Source organism: Cyprinus carpio, chromosome A20 (genome assembly GCF_018340385.1).
Source record: "Cyprinus carpio isolate SPL01 chromosome A20, ASM1834038v1, whole genome shotgun sequence".
NCBI lineage: Eukaryota > Metazoa > Chordata > Actinopteri > Cypriniformes > Cyprinidae > Cyprinus > Cyprinus carpio.
The window spans coordinates 20,106,437-20,118,830 of NC_056591.1; the positions used below are offsets into that span (position 1 = coordinate 20,106,437).

Consider the following 12,394-nt stretch of genomic DNA (forward strand, 5'->3'; position numbering starts at 1 on the left):
ATTAACAAGCAGTAGACTGCAGCAGTTATTATAGGCTGCCGTCACTTTAAGACCTACTGCACGGATACAATTTTCCCCCAAGCACTTTATTCTTTCATTCATGCATGTTTCTTTATCACCCTCACGTGTTGATAAATTTTAGTAGTACTGCGCTGTGCGGATATTTACACAGTAGTTATGCTAATATAAACAGTAGCAAAAACTGTACCGATAACACTTTGTACTATTGCCATGATGCATATCATCATCCCATCTTAGCTCTGTTGCTAATGATTTTCTTGCCTTTTATGACATGATGGGCTTTTGGGTTAGATACTGCATCTACTGAATGAATTGCATAACCTGTGTTTTTAAGGGAGGTTAAAAATACTTTGAATCACATTTTTAAGAGGCAAATGGATGTGCTTATAATTTGAGAGTACATGTGTGGGACATACTGTGAAGAGGATAAGAGCAGTACCTCCATTCAAAGCAAATCCATCAGAATTCGCAATAGAATTACTATGTCATCATATTACATAAACCAAAAGAGGTTACAAGAATCTTATATGGCATGAAGTACCTGTGCTCTCTGCCACGGTTAAAAAGGGAATCTACAGTATTTACTGTTCTACAGATATAGTTCAAAACATATTTTTCAACCACCCCATACTAGATGGTTATGAAACTTGTTTATGCCCAAAGATTATTGTGATCCTTGCATGGTTGAGATCAGTATGCTGCTGTCCCACTCATCTTCCTGCCCCATTTCACCATACAAAGTGTAGGAGGTTCTTAGCCCGGGGCCACAGCAAGTCCTCCATGCTGGATGCACAATATCGGTATAATAAAGAACATAAAAACTTTTATGAGGATGCTTGCTCATGAATAAAAATACACCAACCAAACAAAAACAATAATCATTCAACATACATTCCTTCAGACACATTCCAGTGAACGGATTAACAGCAGCCTTCTCAAAGTCTGTTTGTCAATGAATGCTGCACGGTGCAGCAGTCCTAAAAGGATTTGGTGAAGCATTATGTCACATTCTAAGCTATTTGGATATCCTTTTCACTTGAAGGGAGACTCCCTGTCTTTTTAAGGTGCTATAACTTTTAAAGCCATTATGCAGTGGAAATGCCTAATCTCCCCGAAGTTCACCGCAGGACACTGCAAGACTCCAAACAAATAAATATATAAATGAACAACTAAATAAAGAATAAAATAGAAGTAGACCTGGAAGTAATGCTCTTTAACACTGTGTTTATCAGCTGCCTGGGTGCTTAACTTCTGTCAAAGTTACAGGGTTATAGCAATATACAACTAGGGTAATTCAGTCAAGCTTGTCCATATACCGCTCCCCACCTTTTTTAAGAGATGGCTTTTCAGTCCAAAGCTGCTTATGGTGTGATCGGTTGGTTCAAGCACAAAGATCAGCAACTTCAGTAGTGTAAATGACTCAGAAAGAATTAGGTGATATGTATGTGATTGTAGTTTGCATACTTAAGCTAATGGAGTCTTTGGAGGCAGACAGTGTTACTAGATCATGCACCTGGGCACAGCGGGCAGTATGTTCCAGAGATTGGGTTCCACCTTTTGTCTGCTCCCTCATGAGTCATGACATCACAGCTATGATGCTGGGGAGGTACACAAGCCAGAACTCATTTCCCTGAGTCCAAGTGGCACAATTTTTTGTCCCTTATAGGACAGACACTGAATAATTCAACAGGCTGCTAATTGTTTCAATTCAGTGGTTATAGAGGTTTTAGTGACAAATTCCTACTGTTAAAACAAGTCAGTTACTCGAACTTTATTTTGCACCTTGTAGTTGTGCATCTAAATTTTGCTTACACCTTGCTTGGTTGTCTCAAGAGGAACTTTACTGCCATAAGGGAATTTCAAGTGTGCACGAATACCACTACTCTTGCAGAGGAGGAGAGGTTGCCGAGTTGATTTTCCACTGTCCTTGTTCCAGCTATCCCAACTCATTAGTGATGGAGGCAACTTTTACTACTCCAACTGGCTTTATCATCTGGCACAGAGCAGATGAGAACAAGTCTGAAAATAGACTGAAGTAAGGATATCACAATAAAGTCTTCTGTTTTAAAGGAATTGGCACATGTCTATTCAAAGCAATTATTCTAGCAACCATGACTCCATGTGGGAAGGATCTCAATTGCTGTTCTTTTATTTAATTTATTATAACTATGTGAAAAAAAGGTACTGTCTGTTCAATCAAATAAAGGACATTTCTGAGACAATCCTGAATTATGGCCCACTAATGCTATCCTCACATGACCTCTTCCTTCAGTTGCTCAGGACTTTTGTCTGTGCAGTTTATCTCAGCTCCCTGCAAGATTTACCTTTTGCTCATCCAGCAACTTTTACGGTGTGATTTTGGTCTGTGTTAGAAGGACTGGAGGATGTATCACCCAAAATGTATGTGAGTCAGCCCCCTGGAGTGTCATACTGACTCCTCATTAAGAATCCAAAGTTGAATCTTGGGCACGACTCATCCAGCTCCACATCCAGTTGGGTTAGAGGCCAGTGCAGAGAGACAGGCCTGCTAGAATCATGTCCAGATGGTCAGCGGAGGGGAGTTCTAACATCATCAATATCACAATCACATTCCAAGGACTTCCATAATGCACTATTCAACAATAGTTACAATGCTTTCAAAGCCTTCTGAAATGAGGAAATAGGAGGATTGATAGGAATTCATGAAAAGACAGCAGTTCTGACCGATAAGCCAGTCTTTCAAAGTTTTATGGAGGAGAGGAAAAAGTCATTAATGCAAAGGGAAGTATTTTTAACACTCTGCACAGGAGAGCCATAGCATTTATGTGTGTGCTGGAGAGAGAAAGCATGCGTGGGAAGCATCTACAGCCATCTCGAGACGGGGTGAGGAGAGTGGGTGACTGTTCCTGTGTGGGTGGGGAAGGCATGAATACGATGCAGGGTTATGGTGTTGATGAATTGCGTTATGAAAGGGGCTTCAGTTACACAACCCAGCCCATCCAATTCTCTGGCTGTGTGGGCCGAGAGGGATGGCAGAGCTGGCATGATCCGTGCGCCGCCGGAAACGAGGTGCATACAACCCTTCAAGACATTTGGTCGAATGCGTAATTATCTAGCAGCTGTGATGCCAGCAACTCAGTGAGAGGGAGAGAGTGAATGTACCGGAAAAATCAAGCATCAACAGACTCACATTCATGGAAATGATGGGCAATTCTTTCATAAGGACAATATCACAGCATAAAGAAGAGTGAGAAAACACTCGCTTTCTCTGATTAGTACGGCAGCGGAAAGGACACATTATCCATTAGCTTGTCATTATAATCATATCAATGGTGATTATTTAAATAACATCATCTCTCCAGACGGCTGCTCTCTCAACAAATTGCTATGCGCTAAAATTTGACTGGGCCTTGACATCAGCCATTAAATAAGACATTAGCACTGCCTCAGTTTGGGAAATGTTGCGATTTATCTTGATGAATAGTAACTGCAGTTAAGAAAGTGCCCAGTTATTATGTCTACCATTTATGTCCTAATAAAGAATAAGCTACTGATATCTATTTCTACAAGCCACCAACCATTTGAAGGGTCTGATGGGAAGCCCTGTGTAAACCAAGCAGCAGTTCTATCTCTTTTATTTCTGTCACAGAAGAGGTCTACATTGGGACATTACCATGATCGGAGTGCTGCTGTTGGTGATGGGTCAAAAGGCATTGCCTGCTGATAGAAAACACAACAGCGATTTAGGAGAGAATAAACCCCTTTCAACATGAGGTCATATCTAATTTAACTGCCACACTGAAAGGCCATCACTATCCCCCCAGCACAAGATACTGTCACCAATCAAATAAGTGACTGGACCAGCCACTAGAGAAAAGGGGGGCCTGGAAGGAAAAAAGTACTCCAGTCTCGGATAGAGGTCTGGCCCGAACTCTGAGGCACACCAGCAGTCCAATATGGGGCAGAGCAGTGTAATTACAGGATGGCTCGATAATTGAAAACGGCAGAGATAAACATTCTCTGTGAATAACCCGCTCCCAAAACAAGAGCTGCATATTTGTGGACTGGTGCAATGCAGGAAAAACGAAAGGAAGTAAATATGGAAAAGATCATTAGCATCATGTATAGGACATTAGATGGATTTATGACACATTCCTGGAGGCGGTGTTTAAAAACATGCCCGCCTTGTGGACTGTGGGAGGGAACGTGCGATTTGACACTAAATCTTCCTGTAGGTGCCACTGCTTAGATTGTTTAGTGAAGCGCCAACAATCCTAGGGGTTTTTCAGACTCCACAGCTGTATCTGTTTTAATGTACATGTTTCCATTTAGCCTTGGCTTAAACACAAACACTGCCCTATGGAAGGAAAGACAGGGATAAAAAAAGTGAAAAACAGGGCTTCATGTTGGTCTTAATTGTCTATGGAAAAATTGTCATATTTTCCACCGGGTAAGCTTGAAACCATTACAAGCTAGCCTTCATTAAATTTTCCACAACATTTTACAGAAATGTCAGGAAGCAGCTGTGGAGGCACTGATTAATTGTCTTTCTTACTGGTTCCCCACTTAAAACATTATGCTTCATTGAAATTATATCCTTGTTTTTTTTTTTTTTTTACTTCCTCTCAACTGCATTAGAACCTCATGAGGTTGACTGAACCATGTAAATGTAAAACCTGTGGCCAGTTGTTCACATGTAAAATCACAGAACCCAAGGGGAAATGACTAACTACAAAGGAGGTCTTAGCTTGACTCTACCTTAAAAAGGGTTTGGATACAGCTTGGATCTTGTAGACCAGGGGTGTCAAACTCAATTCCTGGAGGGCCGGAGCCCTGCAGAGTTTAGATTCAACCCTAATTAGATACTCCTGATACAATTAATCAAGTCCTTCAGACATATTTGAAAACGTCATGGTATGAGTACTGGAGCTGAGGTTAAAAGATTAAGCACTGGTTAGGGCTGGGCGAATATAGCTTAAAATATATCATGATATAACGTTTCATATCGTTCGGTATCGATAAATATTGAAAATGTTTCATAACCATTCTAAAGTGGTAATCGGATGCTACATGCACTTTTACAAGTTGTTTGAACTGAAATGTGTGTTGGCAGTGTGTGTACACAACCACCTTATAATGATAAAAATCCACCCAGTGTTTTTTTTAATCTACTTAAATCTTTACCCCTTTCTCAAATCAAGCCGATCTCAGATGCCTGTCTTTGTAATGTCACACGGACAGGCCCTTCCCACAATAGTTTGATTGACAATAGCGTTTCAGCACAGACTGGACTGGCATATTACCTTAGACCTCCCCTGAGTAAACTGTCATCAGTCCGCCATTGTTTCGACGCTGGAGCAGGTGTAGACAAGAATGTCTCTTAAGCGATTGAGGTGTTTTGTTGTTGGATACAATAATGAAGATTGTAGTTGTCATTTACTCCCGAAATCTGCACTGCTGAAGATGCAGTGGATTACATTTGTTTCTGAAGGGAATGCACCCGCGATCTACCTAAATGTGCAAATCATTTGTGGTCCAGCTTTACCAACAGAAAAAGTGAGTATAAGGTTTTTTTAACTGAAACATTGCAAATCGCCTTTCCTAATAATGTGCTTTTTAGCAAGTTTCACGATGAATGCGACAAAAGTAAACAGTGCCTCAGAGAGAAGCCTGGAAGAGAGGGGCTGGGTCAGCAGAGCTCATTAACATTTAAAGGAAAATGCTACAAAACAGCTTGCTCTGAAAAGAGCTGTTTTTGACAGGGTAAAGGTGTTTTTGATACTACCATTGAGAAATTTTAACCAAACAATGTTACAGAGTTTTCATTAAGACCCTAAAGAATCATATCAACATGTGGAAAATGGGCATCCAATGACCCCTTTAAACAGAGCAGTAGAAAAAAGGTTTAAATTTAACCAATGTATTTTTAATTTACCCAATTTATTACTTAAAATAACAAATAAAACTAAATAAAATAAAATTGAAACAAATATCTCCTTTCTTATATTTTTTATGCAGGTTAAATAAGTGTTAAGGAAACATTTGGCCTGTCTCCTGAGGCCACAGGAGGATGTAATGAGAAAAATTCTGCACCTCCATTAAATTGTTTATTTAATGCAATGAAATAGGGGCTGTCTATAAAAAAGTGCATACCGTCTAAACTAATATTAATAAATCAAACATAATTTCGTAAATTGCATAAAGAATATTAACAAAACAGCATCATTTATTTATGCATAGCTTAATACAAATAGCCAAAGCGCCAATCATACGATTGCATTTACACTGCATACGAGGCGCAGTGGAATGGAATAAAACCCCTACAAATTTTCGAGACGTTTTCTAAAAGTTTAACTTCTTTTAACTTTACATGGCTTTCTATTCATCTCTTGTGTGAGACACGAATGCAACAGTCATAGTTTTGAGTCTCAAAAATGTGCCGAATATGCGTTCTGTGTGAATGGCTTGGTTTTGATATCTCGACAATATCTTCTCTGCATTGCGTTTCTATATTTATCTAATATTTTGAATGAAAAATGCAGCAGCGGCGCATTTTGTGGGTTCAACTGGATAGACTAACAAAAACATTAAAATGCAACAACGACAGTTACATCATCCTGACCGCATCTCGTGCAGTGCTGACAAGTCACCCTGATGCACATCTAAATTCAAATAAACTGTTTTTATTTATTTTAAATTAGACTAATATTCCTATTTTTGATTCACAGTCTCCTCATTGCAGACAGGCACAGCACTCATTTCAGCACGTGCTTGTGTGTTCTGTTGGCTGTCTAGTTGCCACTCATAACACACGCCTTTAAATGAAAAAAGCGTGAAACTATCATGCGATATATCTAACATTTTTTTTCTATTGTTATCGATGATGGTGTACCGTCGTTAAATATAAATATTGTTTTTTTGCCCAGGCCTATCCACTTCTCTGAGCACCATTGAAAATAAACCCTGTCACTGCTCACGGCTCAGGCTTTGAAGCACAGGCATTTGTGGTATCCACAAATATATCATAGAACTGTGGAACAGATTTAATGTTCAGATCTTTGCTCTGCTATAAGGGCCTAAAAGGTCTAAAATACACTGTATGACTTTTGCCCAGATTTTTTGGCCTGATTTGCAGTTTGGACGCTTTAGCTGTCGACAGTCAGAGCCAGTCTGCCATTTCTGAGCAGTCAAAGTTGACAGATTTTGCAGAAAATTTAGTCATGTATGATGGGCATGGACTCCAATTTTTGTGCTTTAGACCATGATTCCATCCGGTCAGAGGATATCAGTCATGTTTGATATTTTGAGTCAGTTTTAGAACACATATTGCTTTCATTTTTCATGCATCTAGCAATCAGATGCATGTTTTTTTGCGAGTTCATGTTCGGAATGGCTTGTGTAATCCTCAGCCATTTAGTGTACAATACCAGTGTACAAGCCTTAAGTCTACATTATCTGTCACAGATGGACATTAGGAATTACGTGTAGAGGACTAAAAATTGGAATCAATTCCAAAATATCCTTTTTGATCTTTGAACTTACTAAAGGCGCTCTTAAATATTGATTCATCTATATGATTCCACTCCCAAGCTTATCAAAATTTTTATTAGTCGTGGTAAATCAGATATAATCAGCGATGCACTTTTATCTTCCTACTGCATCTCTGAGGCATGCAACCTCAGCACACGGTCCCGCCAGATGCACAGCCCAAGGAACATGTGTCTCCCTAACCTCAATTTTCCACTTTTTCCATATTAAACACCTGGGTCCTTCATGGCCTCCCTTCATTGCTCTTGTGTGGTGTGACATTGTGAACTCACCCAAAGGTTCTCTGTAAGTCTGGGATCTTCTTGTTTCTCAGGGTAAAGGCCTCAATGCTGCTCCCTCTATGGTATTCAGGTTAGGCAGGCAAAGGCTGGGAAGTGGGGTGACAAGTAAGATCCCCTGGCCAGGGTACTGAGATTATGCAGACCACTGTAGAGACAACGAAAGGAAACAAGTTTAATGATAATGTGAGACTAAATAGAGACTATCAGAGTAGCTTAAGGCTCTTCATATCGAATAAATAAACTGGAACTGAGCATCTGCTAGAACAATATTTCCACTCCCTTTGGAGCAATCGTGCTCTATTAATATGAATCCTCTGATGTGTTTATGCACAAACCATATTGCAATGAAGAGTCTGTCTGTGGGATAATATACGCAATATTATAAATGTTATGAGACATGCCAGTACAGATTCAAACTGATTAAACGTCAACCTTTTCTTCATTTGACATCTGCAAGATGGCAATTGTCTTTCACATTTTTTCCTTTTACATAAATTACAAAAAACATATAGACTGTAATTAAACACTAGGCGTAATTATATTGATTGGTAATCTGCCAGAATGAGGTTTTCTGATTCTTTCCTGATTCAGCATGCATTGTACATCCATTCTTTTAGTCTACTGTGAGAAGATAAAGATGCCAGAAGAAGCCTCTCTGACAAAGACTACAACCTTAAGGTCTTAGTTCTTAGTCATACAAATTGCTTGGCCTTTGTAGTGCCATTCAGGCCTGCTCTCCAAAAGCCCATCTATAGAAGCATGCTTCACCGTGTTTTCATGCTCCCTGCCTTGGAGTGAATGCAGCCAAGCTGTGCTCTTCAGCCTCGCAATCTAATGTGCCCCAGGGCTGGAGATATTACAAACACCATTATGCTTCTCTGCTGCACTAAGACAAGCTCAGCTAACCCAGAAAAAACAAGACATTTCTGTGAGGTTGCATCACAATCTGCAGTGGAGCTCACCCAGGGTAAGCACAGGCAACACTTCCTCTCACCCGCAGCAACAACAACAACAAAAAAAACCTTTCACCAGGGCTCATGTATATTTCACTGCACACCAAATCAAGACACCAGACTTTCAAAACGTTTTAACATACCATTTTAAGGAAGGTTTAATTTGTCTTCATAATAAAACATGCTGATTAAAAAGGCACAAATGATCAACCTTACCGACTAGGCATGGAGTGAAGTATATTTTGGTTGCTGAAATGGGTTTCAGAACTTTGGTGTTCGTAAACCAGTGGTTTGTGCCAATGGTTTCTATGTTCTACGTAGGCTTATGATGCTTTAGGGAAATGAAGTCCAGCTACAGTATTTATATTGCTTACTCAAAACCCTTTACAAAGGAGCTCACCCACAACAGGTCGTCAAGTACTCACAAGAGAGACTATTCTTACCATTGAGAAGTGCTGTGATGGGCGCAATGATGAGTGCTTCATCTTAAAAAAAAGCATCCAAAATAGAGACACAACATTGAGCTTTTAGCTAAATGAACAGGCGATGAATTGGAGATATACAGAGTATAAATAACTGCCTGTAATTATATGACTCCACTTTTTTTCCCTGGAAATTATAATTTGAATGTACTTGAGGACATGTGGCACATTTTGTCAAAGCTCTCATAAACTATGCTCTGTGCCACTCCACAGTGTGTGAATTAAAATGTAAAGAGTGACAAGTGAATGCATATTTTCTGTTTCAATGGTCTGAGTAATTTCAGCAAAATGATTTCAGTGGAAAACGAGCCATATTATGTCATGCCATAAATGCTTAATTTTTCAGGTTTCCAAACCCCTTCCCAACATTCTCACACCATTTTCTGCCTATTTTGTCTTAAAGTGAATAGGATTACAGAACTGACACAGGAAATATATTATTATGAAGCTGTTTCTACCCTAATCCATTTCCATTTGCTTCAGTGAGGGAACACAAACTCCTCATAAAAATGAAATTGTGCAGCCTGCTCAACCAGGAGGAAATCCTAGTTGTTCAAAAGGATCTCATGTAATATCAAAACACTTAAACAATTCTTTATTTGAAGATTCCAGTTCAATTATTAATGTGTGTTGCATGCTAAGATGTAAAGTCACAATGCCAGATATGTCTTTTTTCATTTATGTACATTTTTAGAGAGATCTGCAGTATACAAGAATTTCAGATAACGATTTATACAGGCAGTTTATTGGGCACATCTTGGCCAACAACCAAGCAGCTGAGTGTAGCTCAGTGCATTTAGCCTTATTTACACTAACCTGGCTTGAATATTACATGTGGTCAGTGACCACATCCTTTGAGTAAAATTTGTCAAGGAGATGAGCCTTCCTGTTGCCTCACTTCCACAACATTATTCAGGGTGCTAAAAAATTCATGCAGAGTAATACTGGAAAGTTAGCAAGATCATTTGAGGTGGCATTAAGAACCTAAATGTATCACGGAGGAGGAAGGGCCCTGGGGCTAAAAGAGCTGTCATCATTCTGACTCGCCACTCATCGTACCGGCCCTGCAACCATGGGAACCAGTCTGCACTTTGTCAGGGGCACCTGCCTCACCCTGACACCTCCGCTGCGCTCACCGCTCTCTCTCATTTCCTCTTTTACTCATTCTCTTTTAAACCTCTTTTCCTCTGCCCGTGTATCATTTTGCATTCTCTTGCATGTCTGATGAACTATGAAGCCATCCTTTCCAAATCTGAGCCTCTTTTTACTTGAGGAAGTCAGTTTAATGAAGCCCAGCTGGAGACAAATAATAGGGTGAGGAGGAACAGTTACTACCCAGAATAGATCAACCCAACACCAGTCAAATCCCCATCCATGGATTGTCATCGATTTGCGCAATATTAACAACTACATGAACAAATCCACACTCTTGACCCTCCCAGCATCACAAGTTCTCCCTATCTCGCACTCTCTTCCTCCTCCATAATTAATACCATTCTTTTTAATAAATAGTCTTAACACTCGCTGCCTTTGTGTCTCTTTAATAGGACTTGTAGCTCCAGGCACCATATAGAGACAATGCAATTACCTTATATTTAATGGGACGACTTAAAAATTTATGGAGGGAAACTGGAAAGTACTTTTGACAAATGACACAACCAACAAAGGTGACAGCTACCTCCTTCAGCTTAGTCTTAAAAAAGAAGGCAGAAAAAAGGAAAGGATCCCGTTAAACCATCACATGTCTCCCAGCGCAAACAAACAAATCAGTAGGCTCTGTTGTTTTCCTTCAGCCCCAGCTGCGCACAATCCCCCACCAAATCCCCCCTTCCATCTTTTTTTCTGTTTCCTTCCACCCTTTGATTCCCATGCCTCTTCATTACAGGGCGTTTAAATGGAAAGAGCACCTCTGATAGATGAGTGCATCAGTGAGGAATTCTACACATAGTTGTGGTCATGACATCAGAGTCACATGTTTTATTGTTGGGCGGTGAGTGTTCCCCTGACGGCTGGGGTCCAGTGTCATGTTACCCCTCATAAGAGCCGGAAAATTGGGCTAAGTGGATTTCCTGACTGCAAATGCTGACTTGCACTCGAATTAGCTCCAATGACAGGCCAAAATAAAATCTGAAATAGAAGTGGCAAGATTGGTTTTTTGCTTTTAACTAATATATCTGATCTTCACAGCAGACTGAGAAATGGTTTGCTTCTGGTCAGTGGGTTGGCCATCCAATCATATTTGTACTCTGACAGAAGAACTACTTTCACATGTGTCAAGGTGTATTTGGTCAATCCAGATGGGACCTTCCCATCTGAACAGTATCTATGAAACAAAAGTAAAATACAGAGGCAACTAAACAACAATGTATATACAAAACATTTATATAGAAAATATATAAGATTTAAAAAAAAAAAAAAAAAAGTGAACAGCAACCATTATAGACCGGCTCCAACGTCAAGAACAATTTAAATGCTTTGCAAAAATTTCAAGAAAATAAAAGACACATATAACAGAATCAGCCAGATACCCCTGTGGAAAATTATGTTAGGTATTCAATTATTTATGAGTTGTCCAGTCTTAAAAGGCAAGAAATTGATTTATTGCTTACGACTAATTTGAAACATCATGAGGCAAATACCTCTAGAGGTGTTATAGTCAAACAAAACAGCTGAAACAAAAATATTTAAGTCTCATAGTTTGTGATTTAGATGAGCTATAAAGCCCTAATCACACACTGTTGATTAGGCAAAATTCCAGAGGGAGTGCTGTCTCTCCATTGCTTGTTTATCTAAAGAGTCAGTGGAACCACATGACCAAGAACGAGGCACAATGAGTATCTCCTCAATCCAGCAGGTGTAGAAGAGCTGGGCTTTCGCTCTGTAATCAGCACATTGGGAGACAGGATTTGGGCTGCAACAAATTGGAGCCTCATGGTGTTTAATGACCATTAATTAAAGAGTGCCATGGCCATCCTGCGCAAGCCACGACAGTCACCCCCAGAGTGAGCTAATCAGTGTCATCTTCTCCAGCCCTTCGCATCACTGTGCATCTGACTTTTAGGCCCAGACTGAAAGGGGGAAGTGACATTTACGTCATTGGGGGATGAGTGGACCAGTTACCATCCTTGTC

General features: G+C 39.9%; 1 protein-coding gene across 3 annotated transcripts in view; it reads right to left on the reverse strand.

Moving 5' to 3' along the window:
- LOC109112808 (human immunodeficiency virus type I enhancer-binding protein 2 homolog) overlaps positions 1 to 12,394 on the reverse strand; it is a 74,994-nt gene that overhangs the window by 12,888 nt on the left and 49,712 nt on the right. For all 3 annotated transcript variants that reach the window (XM_042778048.1, XM_042778050.1, XM_042778049.1), the window contains one exon: positions 7,821 to 7,974. The gene's annotated coding sequence lies outside the window, so the exon portion shown is untranslated. The remainder of the gene's footprint in view (positions 1 to 7,820; positions 7,975 to 12,394) is intronic.